Below are 12,870 nucleotides of genomic sequence, written 5' to 3'. Positions count from 1 at the left end.
GGAATTTTTTTGGCGTAATATACACAAATTGCCCGAAAGATGGGAAAAATGTATAGTTAGCGAGGGCAAGTACTTTGAATAAATTTGTTTTGCTTTCTAGGAAAAAAAAAATGTGTTTTTCTGATTAAAAAACAGCGGATTTAAGCTTATACACCTGGTATATATATATGTATGTGTGTGTGTGTGTGTGTGTGTGTGTGTGTGTGTGTGTGTGTGTGTGTGTGTGTGTATTATGTAAAAATTGTATTGTAAAATACAAGAAAGAAGTTATATAAAAATATATTATTCTTATAAAATTGCTTTATCTTATCATAACTCTCTTCCAATGATTAAAATATTCTCTCGCATAGCTATAGCAGCAGAAGCAAGGCGATTGCCTCCTTGATGTTGCAAATTTAGTAAACTTTGTCCTTGTCCATTTCACCATTCACCATATTAAAATTGATCTGTTCTTTCATCTTCCATCAACATATCCTAGTGTATACATCATGCGGCCTACACTATAAGACTTCAAAATATTATGAAGAATAAATTGGCAGTACAAGCCAATGAGCGTCGTCTGGATCATATTTCAGAGAAGATCTGAGTATATTAAATCCGCTAACCATTCCAAACTCATTTTCCGAAGTCCGTCTTCCTCTAAATAATCTGTAGTTAAATATAAAATTTAATTAATATAAAAAGCATTTATTAATAATAAAAACATTTCTTTTACAAGAAAGTTATTTCTTTATTTCTTCTTACCTGTAATTATTGTATAAATTCTTTTCTCTTTTTTGCGATATATTCTTGCTTAAGGATAAGATATCATCACATTTGTGGACAAAGTAATCCGCTATGACATACTACATAACATACGGAAATTCTTGTTCAGTATCTGATAAGAAACTTGATGAAAATATATTGTTACCTTGTCTCCAATAATGTTTTAAGGTACATTTGTTCCATATGTCTCTATCAGAAACTCATCCATTTGTACGATCGACGAATATAAATGTAAGTTGAGCATCCACAAACGCCAAAAATTCAATGCTGAATGTTTCTTTATAATTAAAATATGAAGAAGCAGAAGTGGAAGATTTATCCGAATATAATAATATATAATTGCCATCCATGGCACCCAAACAATTCGGAAAATTCCATCTCTCCGTAATCATAGGCAATTGCTTTCCAAGTCAATTCACTATTAGGAAATTTAAAATATTCATCTTACAAAACAAAAACGAAGGCACAACAAGTATTCTTAATAAACCCTGATATAATGCTTTGCACTCAAGAAAATTTTAAAATAATAATGAGTTTTACCTACGAGAGATAACAAAAATTTTTATTTGATATAAAATAGATCATACAAAAATATGTAACTTGATTGAAATTGATTTATTCAATAACCTGTTAAATGACGTAATGTCATAGCGAGTCTCTCTGCAGAAGAGATGCTCTCCCGAAGATGAGTATCCTGTCTTTTAATTAGTGGGGTCAATTTTTTCACAAGATGTTCAAATATATCTGAATTCATACGAATTCATTTAATAAAACGTAGTATTTCTTTAAAATGATTGACAAATTGATATATATAGTTTTGTATTCTATTGATTATTCTATTGATAATCTATATATAGTCAGAAGAAAAGATTTAATTTATATCTACCTGCGATACTTCTCTGGATCTTCTAACTGTAACTTCAGAAAGAGATTACGAAAACAATCTCTTTCTCTCTTCCTAGCTTTCCACGATTTAATCCACATTTTTTTCTGCGAAGTATTAATTTTTTCTCTGTTACGGTATCATATTGTAACTTCAATATTAAAAACATAAAAATAGTTCAAATTTTTTTTTTCATCTGAAAATCCATCTTTACATCTCGCATAATCAATAAATTTAATTCAGTAATGATGCAAATAAAAATGTAATCGCCACTAGTATGCTTAAAAAACGTTTAATTGCAATCGCAAGTACAAACGCAGTGCAATCTCCAATCGCTAGTGTGATACGGGCATTAGTATATGTCTCAAGTGCTCTAATTTGGAGAACTATCCTTAGGTTAGTACATGTATGTAACATTTATTTCATAAGCTATTTTTTATTGACAGTGTGCGTCAAAATTGTATTGTTTACAATCTGTGTGAAATATTTAAAGGTTTTTTTAAACTATTTAAGTACTATAATTTTATAAAATAATTCCGGTAAATACGCTGCGCTTTATTTATGAATAGAAGTCAGAAAAAATAGAAGAAGAAAGGGTAATTTTCCCGCTACTACTCTGTTTCATACCGTTATATTGTGTTATGATTTCAGTTTCTTACTGTTAATATTAATTTTAAAAATTTTATTGTTAATATTATTGTGAAATTATTGTGAGTTGAATCGATTTGTCACTGTAATAAGTAACGCATATTGTAAATTATACTATAATCTGTATAAAATGGTTACTGTAGGGCTAAAAGACTAAAAGATTACTACTTTATTACTAAAAGATTTAGTAATTATTTCGTGATACATGTAAAGCATGTTATATAGCAAAATATAAGTGCTTTGTTTTCGTATTCTTTATTTTGTTGTTTTGTATATCCCACCTATTTAAGATAGACATTTTTAGCGGATTTATGCTCAAAGCATACAAAATTTATTGCACTAAATGCAATAAACGCATTATATGAAGTATGTATGTCATAACACTTGTAATGTATGTAGGAAAATTGTAATTATTATTTATTATTTCCTATACATATTTATCATTCTTATTCCTTAATAAAACTTTATAAACATGTTTTATAAGTTATTGTGTCATTTTATGTTTTATTTATATGCATTATTTGTAAATTTTTCATGACCCGTATATATTCCCCTCCCCTCCCCTCATGAGTGGCCATATATCCCATCCCTATGAGATGCACGGCAAAGATACAAGCGTTTCAAAATTTTATTTTTATTTTTTTTAATACGAAAAATAAATATTTTGGATTTCTAATATTTTTTTCATTGTAATAGATATTTTTTTCAATGTAATAGTACGAAGTTTTTACTGATATAGTTCATTTACTTTAAATATAGTAAATAATATTTAATAAATTAAGTTTTTGAAAAGTGCGACGTATATACTGGAATTATCCTATAGTATTTTGTCAGTATTATATTGAAATTATTGAAATTATAAAGAATGTATATAAGATAAATAAAATGAGAAAATAATAAAAGTTTATTCTATTATACATAGAGAAAAGTCGCCTATACTGACATAAATCTTCTAAAGTGATACCCCCTTATTTCTCAGAAATTAATTATTGCACTTTATTAGCACTAATAAAATCATGATCTGTTTCCGGTAAAAAATTTTTCATGCATAAATATATATAAATATGTATGTATAATCATACAAAAACACGAATAAATATTCATAAACATATATATATATATACAATATAATTACATATGAAATATGTCCATATACATTCATACATTCTTCTTTCTTTTGTAAAATGACTTTTTAGTGTAATAAAAATAATAATAAAAATTATCGTTTCCTCCGTGTTCAGATTCATTCTTGGAATGCCAATGTTCCGTGAACTTTGCAGTTCACGAAATCTTCCACTTCATCAGGGCGAGGAGTAGCCTGATACTGAACATTCTCCATTCCTTTTATATTACGCTACTTATTGGAGTAGTGAGGGGAAAGAAGAGAATTGTGGGAGGAAGAGAGGTGGGGGAAATTGATCGGTCTTCAGTAACCGGGAGAATAGTTTTCTATTTTATTTATGTTGTATCTCTATTTAGATTGTTAGGGTGTTTTTATATCTCTATGTCTTCTTTATACTTTCTTGGAAAATATGATGTAATGTTGGTTATTATGATTATTTTGTTAAACAATATTTGATATCCTGTTTCGATGTTATATTCTGACATATTTTAGCCTGACATCACGTTAGTGTTCTTTTATCTGTAGTAATTAACCATTCTCCCGATTTCTTTAATATACTTGCCCGCAAGAATAAGTATTTTGTATATTCCTGAGGTCTTTAATCTTTAAGATTTCTTAAAATTTGTCCTATCTTTTTGGATGATTTGAAAATAGTTCGAATATTGTGTTTATTTAATATTCTTCTAATCTGTTGTTCCTTTAACATATGGGAAAATGGATAGAATTCTTTCATCTAGTTGTGTGTCAGAGATCATTGTCTTGTTTGCATGTTTATTGATTATGTCTTTTTTGTCGTGTCCTTTTTCTGTAAGGATAATAGGTGATTCTGTTTGTAAATGTTCTTTGTCAGAGAAAGCTCTATGTATTAATAAGTTGATTGCAGACTATTTTTGTGCTGAGTGGTGGTGCGACTTGGCATGTAAGTATCTATTTGAGTGTGTTAGTTTTCTGTACACTTGATGGCCTAAGGTACCGTCTTTCTTAGAGACAAGAACATCTAAGAAGGGAAGTTTTCCGTTGTCCTCTATGTCTATAGTGAAGTGAATATTTGGATGTTGATTGTTGAGGAAAATAAGGAATTTACGGAGTTTGGCTGTGCTATGTCTCCATATCACGAATGTGTCGTCTATATAACGGAATCAAACTTCTGGTTTTTTGGTGAACTTTTCTAATGTTTTCCTGAGGACCTCTTTTTCAAAATGCTCTATGAAGATATTGGCGATTACAAGAGAAGCCCATTAGGAGAGCTCATTACCGCTCCTGAAGTTTGTTCATAAAATTGGTTGTTATAGGAAAAGTAAGTAAATAAAAGACACATTAAACATAATAAAAGTAACTGCTTGTTAAGCAGTGCTCTATTAGCGAAGGGGACTTCATGTGAGACTTATTGGAACTTGTGTGTGAAAAAGGTTTTACATCAAAACTTACAAGCAAGTCTGTGAAACGTATCGAATTTTTTGGATCTTTTGAAGTTCATTGAATTGATTATGTGATTCGAATTTTCCAGGGAGGGATTGTAGTGTTTGTGTTAGGAAGCGAGAAAAGTTGTATGTCGGGGAGTATATGGCACTGACAATTGGTCTGAGGGGGATGTTTGGTTTGTGTACTTTTGATAGTCCTTATAATCTTGGTGGAAGAAAATTTGTAGATTTTAATATTGATTTGGTTTTACTGGGAATGTTGCTTTTCTCCTAAGATCTTGATATTCTGTGCGATTGTATTAGTTGGATTTTTGTCAAGCTTTTTGTATGCTTTGTCCGAGAGAAGGTTCTTCATCTTTTTCTTATAGTCTGATGTGTTCATGATTACTGTCGTATTGTCTTTGTCAGTTGGAAGCACGATAATGTCCCTGTCCAGTTCTTGAAGATCACTCTTGTTTAGTGGAGGGAGTTTGGTTTTGGAAAGGATATTGATTACCTGTCTGTGGATTATCTGTTTGATATTAGTTGATAGATGGTTGACTCTATTTGGCTGACAATCTCTTCCTTTGAAATCTTTCTACGTGCCACTGCGAAGTTAGGCCCTTTGGCAAGCACAGATATAAGTGTCTTAAGACAGGTCTTTGTCAGGTCTGGATAGATTTTTAACATTAAGTAAAGAGGGTTGTGGATTTTTGTGAGGGGCAAGTATTTATGTATTTCTGTTTCTATCTTTCAGAGGATTGTGTGTGGATCTTCATGACTTGTTCGTATACAATCTAAGTTTGCCAGATATCATTTGATGGATAGGAACAGATGAAGTTTAAAGTTTATAAGAGATCTGGACTATTTGTGACTTAATAAAATGGATGCGTTCTTTGATGAAGTTACTTTTATGAAGGATGTTTGTGGATTTGTGAATCTGGTGGAAGGTGGTCCTTGAGTTGTAGAAACTTTGGAATAATGTTATTATCCCTACAGCGTTTAGGAACATAGTTTCTTGGCTAGGCAAGATCTGAGTTTGCTGAAAGTGTTCACTTTAGCAAGGATACTCTTCCCATAGAGGTATTTAATAATATTCATGAGGCTTCCACGGGTACTTTCTATATAAAGATTATGTATTTCGCGGGTTTTCTCCGTGTCTAGATCCATTCTTGTAAACCTTGCAGTCCACTTCATCAGGGCAAGGAGTAGAGAATAGAGCTGATACTGAGTTATACCTCCGGCCCATTCCTTTTATATTATATCGCGAATATGAAAGCATCCGTGAAAGCCTTAAAAATTTTATCAAATACCTCTACAGAAATAATAATATTAATGTGGAAAATAATTAAAGGGATAATTTTCGCATTGTTTGTTTTAGAAAAAAACAAGTTTGCAAAAATGTAAAAATAATTGCTCATACATAATTATGCATAATTTATATATAATAATATATATAATAAATAATTTTTTTATATTTCTTCAAACTTGATTTTTTTCTAAAACAAAATAGTAAGAAAATTATCTTTTTAATGTTTTCACATTATTATTTCTATTACACTAATTGTAATATACACTAATAATAAAAAGTAATTTTACACAAAAAAAGATGTGTAAACATGCATGGACATATTTCATATATAATTATAAATAGAAACCGATCGAATTAATGTAACAACATAATATAGTAGAGAGCGCTTATGGATCAAAGTTGAAAGTTTACGAATAATATAATATATTCTAGTTCATGAATTTAATTAATCTCAAATGTGACTGTGCGCTGAAATATTTTTATACATTAATAACATTAATAACAATCAATCTGAGATTCTAATAATCGCAATCTGAACACGTTCGAACAATCGCGAGTATATATTATATAATCCCTCCCTTTAATTCAAATAAGAAACTTTTATTGCGAAAAATATTACTTCAGCCAGGGTTCGAACCTGGAATCTCTCGATTTTCTGGAGCGAGTGTCTCGCCACACAGTCGCACTTCGTGAGATTATTTAGGTCCTCCATTACTCCCACTGATTTTTAATGGCAATTCTCTTTTTTATTTTAACCAAGTTACAATATAATTATAATCTATTATATTACAGTTATATCGTTATGTGGCAAACATCTAAGAGGTACGTGGAACTGTGCTTGCTGAATTTGAATGTTTTCATATTTACATATAATTTATTATTTTTCATGCAATGTATTTTAATATTAAATTATACAACATTAAAGAAAGAATTATAATGTAAAAAGAATAATATAATAAAATGTAATACAATATAAAATAGAATTAAATCCTTTTACATAAAATATAAAATATATAAATTGCTTATACATGTTTGTAACATTTTCGATACACATTTTATTTAGATAAGATATCTCATATACTGTACTTACAAAATATTGTACATATAATAACACAAAATTTATGATTCGAGAAAATCTAAATTCTGAGTCTGCAATAAGAATCATTACATTTTAATTTAGTAAATGTTTTAATACAATGTAATAATACAATGTTTATTAATAACGAAAACTTTAATTTTGTATCTTTTATTATAATATAAAAATAAAAGTTGCTAAATTTTAAGAAATTTAAAACCAAATAATCAAATAAAATAATTTAATCTTAAAGTAAGAAATTTATCTTATAGTACGCGTCTGCAAAAATGAAATTACAAAGTTATATCTTTTTCATTGCCATAACTGTTTATGTTTAGAAAAAACGAACAAACTATAACTATAAGTAATAAACACAATGTTGGCGCAGATCATTTTACACAATTTAATCAGTAATCTATAATAAAAAGAGAATACATGACTTATTATTAGGTGTACAACTTTACTTCCGCCGTTTTTTTTCCGAAATTCGAGGCTTTATTGTAAAAAACTGGTTATACATTTATGATTCAAAGTATTGTCCATCGCTGGCCACTACTTTCTCCCATCTTTCGGGTAGCGTACGAATCCCGAAAAAACTGGTCATCTTTTGAGGCTATCCACGAATCGATCCAATTTTTTACTTCTTCATAAGACCGGAAGTGCTGGTCAGCCAGGCCGTGTGCCATTGATCGAAACAAGTGATAGTCAGAGGGAACAACGTCTGGAGAATACGGCGGATGGGGTAGGACTTCCCAACGTTTCCAAGTGTCTTGACCACTTTCGCAACATGGGGTCGAGCATTGTCATGCTGCAAAATCATTTTATCGTGTCTCTCGTTGTATTGCGGCCGTTTGTCTTTCAATGCTCGGCTCAAACGCATCAATTACGTTCGATACCGATCGCCTGTGATTGTTTCAGTCGGTTTTAACAGTTCATAATACACTACGCCGAGCTGGTCCTACTAAAGAAAACAGAGCATAACCTTGGACGTCAAAATCACCGTTCTTGAAGCGTTGAAACCACTCACGACACGTTCTTTCACTAATACCTCACCATAAGTATTTGAGAGCATTCGATGAGCCTCAGCCGCAGATTTCTTCATATTGAAGCAAAAAATTAAGACCTCCCGCAAATGATGAGAATTTGGCTCGCAAACTGACATTTTCAATCGAGGATAACTTTATGATGCAGACACAAATCGATTAATGTTTCTATAGGGTTATGTTGACAGATGCCCAAGTTTATTGTATGACGTCTATGATCTATTTATTTCGACCACTTACCGCTAAAGCCATCTATAGGAAAACGGCAGAAGCAAAGTTGTACACCTAATACAAAAATTTATACAAAGTGTAATATTATAAGAATTATCTTTTACAAGAAGTAGTAAGCAGCATTAGATTTTATGAAAAAAGTCAATATCATACTCAATTGAAATTAAATCCATAAAGGATAAAGCATTTGATGAACAGATCCGTAATTATTATAGTACATGAAGTCTAATTATAATAATAGGATAATTGTCATTACTTATTAATTTAGTTAAAATTAAAATTTATAATACGGTATAAATGAAATAAAATTATCCATAATGTAATCTTTATGATCAATCATAACTATTAAATATTTTATTAATTATTTGATATCATTCTGGATAAAAATAAGAATTTTTTTCTCAAGAATAAACTATAACTAGCCTTATTCCACGTACTTGTAATAAAAATTCTACAAAAAGAAAGGCAATCTAATCTAGATTATCTGTAAGGTCATTCTGTTGTTCTTGCTGGTTAAACGGTATATATTATCCACCAGTACATATCTTACAGTGTAGTACTCACAAAGTTCCTTAAGTTCCTAAAGGAATTGTAAAAACTATTTTCGAAAATCTTATTGAAAATAAATAATATTGAATATTAAAACGTGTTTGCTCACAGCAAGAACTAATTTAATTAAAATATAATACTAATAAAATATAATACTAATAAAATATAATACTAGTCGATGATTCGAAAACCATGAAACGCTAGAAAGAGCACCATTATTGATCATTGGATCATTTTGCAATTTGGGCATGTTCGAATATCCTCATGGACAACCCAAGGTATATCTCTCTTGCCTATATGCTTTGGCCAAATGGAGCACTCTTACTGTATTCTGTTTCTATCCACAATACATCGAAGATTTGCAGCGAGGCAATGTACACATCTTGAATTGCTACTTATATATTTTCAACATTATATTAATTCTCACTGACTTTTATCATTTTAAGGTAAAAATTTTTAAATGTACCTACTCTCGATTCCTATATAACAATACTTGATATTATTTATCTTTTATTTAATAGTATTTAATTGAAAGCATTAAAGGAGTCTTAAATTCACAATTATACACAAATACAAAATTATAAAAATTTTTTATAAAAGGCTTTCGATATCATCAACCATAACCTACTTTTAATCAAACTCAAACTGGTGCGGTCTATCCCATTCGACTTTCTTGCTGATCTGCTCATTTCTTACAAATTGTACGCAGCAAGTCTTTATATATAATTCTTTTCCTCTTTTCTCCTCTCCTCATGTCGCTCTCTCTAAAGTACCCCAGAGTTCCATTTTCGGACCCTTACTTTTTAATATTTTTATCTTTGATTTGTCTAATGTTTCTCATCCGAGCTTTTCATGTATGCAGACGACATAATTCTTCTCAAATTCATTCATATATTCGATGCTTTAGCAGCCTGTTCTGCTTTAAATAAAGATCTAAAATATATTGCCGATTAGTGTCTACTGATAAATAGTTTACTAATAATTCGCTGCATTTAAATCTCTTTAAATCATTCTTGCTAATTATTGATTTCTCAACATTATTATCTCGTATTCAATCCTTCAATATTTTTCTTAACTCCGTTCCAATTCCTCGCTCCTCCTCTACTGAGATTTTTAGTGTCCATGTTGACTCTTCATTTGAGTCACATGTGATTATCAAGTGCTAGACTGTTTACGCCCGTCTAGATTTTCTTTATCCCCTTCGCCACATCTTTACCTGCTCTCAGAAACTCCTCACTTCTCAATTACTCGTTATTTTGTTATTTAATTATGCCGACGTCTATGTTCCTTTTAATCAACAACTCCTAAATCGTGTACAGCGTATCCAAAATTCTTGCCTCCGTTTCACCTATAGCGTCTGTAAATACGACCATATCCAAGCAACAAAATTAGTCGAAATTACGTTCATTTGACTTCCAGGTAAGTCCAAAAGTCTCTTGGACCTGACCTAATGAACGTCGACCTGATGGAGAATGAAATGACGGTAATTTTATAGTATTAATTAGTAATGGAAAATATTTTGCCCAATAGGTTATCATAGTTTGATTTGGTTAAATGGACTAATAGAAGAGATCGAATATTGATAATATTTTGATAATTTCAATTAATTTTGTTAATGTCCTAAATTAGACCTAATTATGACCACATTTTGCCTGAACGCAGATAATCTTATAATATTTCTTTTTTTTTTTCGAGAACATGCGAATGACTGTATAATATATATATTCTATTATTCTATGCGTAAAGTTGAGACAGTCGTCAGATATGATATTTGTATATTAAGTATCGTCATTACTTCAATTTCCATAAGCTGATTATCGCGTGACATATGATATAAATACAAATGCGAATGAAAATTTTCTGTATAGATTTTTATTTTTATTTTAGACCATTAAAACCGATTATTAATTATTTCTTAATTTTATTTTTTATATTTAGCAAATTAATAAAGTTGTTTCCTGATTTGTAGATTGAAAATAATTAAAAATATTGTTTACTTAATTTCTGTGATAGAGGAATTAAAAAATAAATGATTTTAAGAATTCAGACTATAGTTGTTCTTCTATGACAAAGAAGACCTTATTTAGACACTTTAATTTATACCTAATAGTAAAATATTGTATATTTATATTTTCGACCTATAAATTGAATTTCCTTATTATGAAGACTAAATGCCCAAATATATGTATTTACAATTGTGAATAAATTTACTCTTTTAAGTCATTTCAATTTTTAAGTCAATAGATTTTCAAGACATTTTCTTAACTAATAGATAATTTCGATCAATTTCTAAATTCAAATATCGTTATTTTGGTTAGATTGATTTTAAATTGATGCCATTTGATATTGATTATGTATCATGAGAAAAAACATAACCTTTCGAATTCTTTAATGAATATAATAAACAACAAATATACATAAGATTGGGGAATGTCACAAATCGAAAGAGCTGATAATAAATTGAATTTAATTCCATTATATCAAAATTTGGCTACTCTCATTTCAGTAATATCAATGGAAGAAGGAGTTTTCAAAAAGTGTTCTCGTATCTTTTGGTAGCTATGTCATATCGCTCGCAATATTTTTAACAAGTTAATGATAGAAGCCAGAGTCAATCTGTATGTGATCGTACAATCTGTCAATTCATTTAACAACGACAGTTTATCATTCAATAATTGCTCTTGATTAGCATCAATAATCTGTCATCTTCAAAAATCGAGTCAAATCCTCCTTATCATCTAATACATTGTAGTCATACACTTTTGAGAGCTTTACATTTGATAGTTTTTCAATTTAATTGTTTCTATATACACAATTTGCAGCTACACGCATATACGTATAATAAATCAAAAGTGTACTATGCGAAGTAGAAGGCTCAAAATTGACAAGTTGTACAAGTTATACAAGTTATATCCCAGATAGCCAAGCGAGATTTAGCATATGTAACAAATTGATGCACTGCATATATTGTTTTCAACTTGTCGACAATTTGTTGTCATTGGAATCTAATGTGAACTGAGTTAGCATTAGGAAGGCAAATAGATTTCATAAGTTTACAAAATTGTAAGAGTATACATTGAGAAATAATAAACTCGTCATATTGACAGCAAACTGACGATACGCCATGCACACATGATGACAACGTGCCGACAGTTTGCTGAATTCTAAAGAAGACTTTACGTGACATCAAAACAACAAACAGTTTGTGAAAACCTTGGCTTTAATTTGGTGAAATTGAATGCGAAATAAGTGACAGCAAAATGGCAACATATTACCCTTATTTAGCTATCTGGGATAGACTTTTAGAGCAAAACCGTTCAATTTACTTTAAAGTCAATTTCATTGGTAATTTGGATCAAGTGCAGATTAAATTTATCTAATAGATAACTTTCCTTGGTAATTTCGACTTTGAAGTTATAGCAATAACATCATTGAAACATCAACGAACTTCTTTAAGTCAATAATTATCTAATCTTGAAAGTCTATTTGACTTTGAAGGCATAAATACAGTTCAATATAAGTTATTTATCTCAGTTATTTATCTCAGAAACTTATTACCAGACTTTGAGAGCGTTTAATAAATCAAAATTAAGTAAATTTTACCTATGAAGAATACTTCAAATGCAAATGAATTTTGTAGGTATTAATACGTTGAAATTAATAATTTTTTACCTGCAAAGAAGACCTCAAATATAATTTTACTTTTAGAACATAATTTAGGTCGAAATTTGATCATTTTTATCTTAATTAGAGCAATTTTAGGGTTGGTTAGAATACCTCGCTTTACTGCTTGGGTACATCTTCATATTACTAAAGATCTGGCTGGCTTAGGATGTGGCAA

Source organism: Atta colombica, unplaced genomic scaffold, assembly GCF_001594045.1.
Source record: "Atta colombica isolate Treedump-2 unplaced genomic scaffold, Acol1.0 scaffold123, whole genome shotgun sequence".
In the NCBI taxonomy this organism is placed as follows: domain Eukaryota; kingdom Metazoa; phylum Arthropoda; class Insecta; order Hymenoptera; family Formicidae; genus Atta; species Atta colombica.
The sequence above is the reverse complement of the archived record's forward strand: the minus strand, read 5'-3'. Positions refer to the sequence as shown.